This window comes from Alligator sinensis, unplaced genomic scaffold (genome assembly GCF_000455745.1).
Source record: "Alligator sinensis unplaced genomic scaffold, ASM45574v1 scaffold320_1, whole genome shotgun sequence".
Classification (NCBI taxonomy): Eukaryota; Metazoa; Chordata; order Crocodylia; family Alligatoridae; genus Alligator; species Alligator sinensis.
Genome location: NW_005842249.1, coordinates 1,548,518 through 1,551,516, shown reverse-complemented (window position 1 = coordinate 1,551,516; position 2,999 = coordinate 1,548,518).

Genomic DNA, 2,999 nt, shown 5'->3' with positions numbered 1-2,999 from the left:
TAGGCTGCCACCAAGTCACCCCTGAGCCTTCACTTCTCCAAGCTGAAGAGTCCTATGCCTCTCAGCCTCTCCTCATAAGGCCTGTTCTCTTGACCTCTAATCATGCACATGGCTCTCCTCCTCTGCTAACATTATTTCCCAACTGATGTGTTTTTCTCATCCTACATTGGAGGTAGAAGGCATAATTCTTCTGGTGAAGGATGAGGACTCTCCACACAGGACGGGGAGGAAGCTGGGAAAGGGAGAAATAAAAAAGGCATCATGATGCTGCTGGTGTTGCTTTCTTTCCCCCCTCCCCAAGTGGCTGGCCTTTAGTGTAATGTCAGATCTCCCTTTGGGCCATGACACATCCAGGTTGGTTCCAAACAAGTGAGCATGCTTAATGGAGGAAAGCAGTCCCAGGCAGCGATCCCACACCCCTAGGAATTGTGTTAAGAGCTGAATGCCATGTCTGGAAGCTGATCCCAGTTGTCTCTGGGACAGAGAGGTAGTTGAGTGCCAGTGCTGGGCAGGCCATCAGGTGTGCTTATCATTATGGATTAAGAAGGGGACTCCTGGAGCAGGAGTTGGCATGTGGAGCCCAAAGTCACATGTTTGCAGAGCTGCTGTTGTCTCTGGCTATAGGCAAATGAAAATGTATAAAGGCACTAATGCAGCCCAGAGGGCCCAGGCAAAAGCAGAGATAGAGGAAGCGGGCTTGTGGGGAAGGTGGGGGGGAGGGAGGTCTGCAGGCTGGGTAACCCCAAGGCTGAGACTGGGCTGGGATTGGAGGAGAGACAGGGCTGGGAAGGGGGTGGGGTGGAATCCAAGCACCAACACTGGGCAGCACCTTCAGCACCCTCCCCACCCCCTGAGCTTGCTTTTTCCCATTTGAGGTTCCCATGGGAGCCAGGCACTGGGATTTGCCAGGCACTGGGCATAGAATGGGTTCCCCGGCAGCTCCAAGGCACTTGGAGGTGCTGGATGTGTTTAATCAGCAGGACCTGATAAGCTCCATCCAAGGATGCTGAAATAATTAGCCAGTGTCATAGCAGAGCCACTGGCACAACTGTTTGAGCACTCGTGGTACCCGGGTGAGGTCCCAGAGGGTTGGAAAAGGGCCAGTGTAGTCCCTATTTTCAAGAAGGAGAGGAAGGAGGATCTAGGTAACTATAGACTAGTTAGTCTCACTTTTATTCTTGGGAAAACCCTTAAAAAAAAAATCAAGGATCACATTTGTAGAAGTCCAGTGGGTAATATAATGCTGAAGGGCAATCAGCATGGGTTCATAGCAGGTAGATCCTGCCTAAATAACCTTGTTTCTTTTTATGACCAGGTCACTCAATGCTTAGATACAGGAGTTGAGGTAGATGTCATCTACTTGGATTTTAAGAAGGCCTTCGACACGGTATCCCATCCTATTCTTATAAACAAATTGGATGGCTGTGCCATAGATGATTACACAGTCAAGTGAGTGGCAAATTGGCTTAAGGGTCGTACCCAGAGAGTGGTGGTCTCAGAGTCATCAATGTGACGAAGTAATTAGCAAAGCTAACCGCACTTTGTCAAGCATTAGTAGGTGCATCAAGAACAGGTCCATCGGAGGTGGGAGCCAGGTGGGCAGCAACATCCTCAAGCAGCCCCTCACCAATTCCCTCAGCCTCTCTCAAGGGACCCTGCCTCCTCTCTTTCCTCCAGGCAGTCTAGAACGTTGCTGCTGCTGCGATGGACAAGGGACAGGTGAAGCACAGAAAAGTAAGACTGGAAAGGACCTCTCGGTTTATTGGCCCTCTAGTGGTAAGTCAGCTGTGCAAGTGGGGGCCAGTCAGAGAAGATTTCGAGACTAAGGGTGTGACTACTCCAAACTCCAAGCTAGCACTATGCTAATCAACATTTGTGCGGTTTACAGCGTAATGTGTAACAAGTCCCTGAGCAACCAGTCACTACTTGTTTCTGATCTCTCTGCTGGACAAATCCACAATTAAAGGGGATGGTGCATTGTCCTAAATTTTTTTGATATGGCTGCTTTAATTAATCGGGTGTGAAAATTAGTGTAGATCATGTTCTTCATCTACCAGCATATCAAAGACTGGGAAGTGCTCACATCCAAGAGTAAATGAGGCCTGATATGTACTTGAAAGAGGAATGGCTTTTGATATGAGGCAAGGGTCTTTATTGGAGCACCTGCCTAGTTGGGATCAACTTAGAAAAGCTTTCAGACACCACAGTACCCTTTCTCAGGGCTGATATCAGCCCTCTTTTTGTTGCACATTGTCTCCCACAATTGGGCTCTGGCACATTGAGGGATTAGCCTTAAATTCCAGTATCCAGGGACTGTAGTCTGTGGTACCACAGAAAATGTTGCTCTTCAACTCGAGTGAAATAATTGCATCAAAGCATCACATCTATATGCAAATATGCTTTCATTCCTGTATTTCATAATAAATGTAAGGATGTAAATACATGCATTCTCCCTTGCAGAATGGCTCACTGGGGAAAGAGGAAGACCAGTGGCAAAGCATTTATTTCAGAGATGGATGAGTTAATACTGAAATGCTGATGTCTTCCATACAGAAAATTCAATACAGCTGATTTGTTTAAGCCTTGTTTTGCCTGACACTGAACACTTGTTGAACAGGTAAAATATCATTTATTTATTTTTCTAAAGTGTAAAACACAAGAACATGGGCATTGTGGAAATGTCCTATCTTTCTTCTCTCTCCTGGAACTCTACCCTCATCTTCCCTGCTTCTCATGGTCACGGAAATGAATAGAAGGGGATAGGGATGTCCGAAGACAGTTATGTTTAACAACACTCAAAACCACAGATGCAAGGCTTTTGATACAAATTTAAGCAATAATTGACAGATTGCTACATATACCTGCCTACCTACCTGTCTGTCTACCCATCCATCCATTCCAATTCAGAGGAAGGTACAATAAATACATCCTTCAATATCAATTAGGCAATAACCTGTCATCAGAAGAGTTCTTTTCCTAACCCCCACAGCCAACATTTC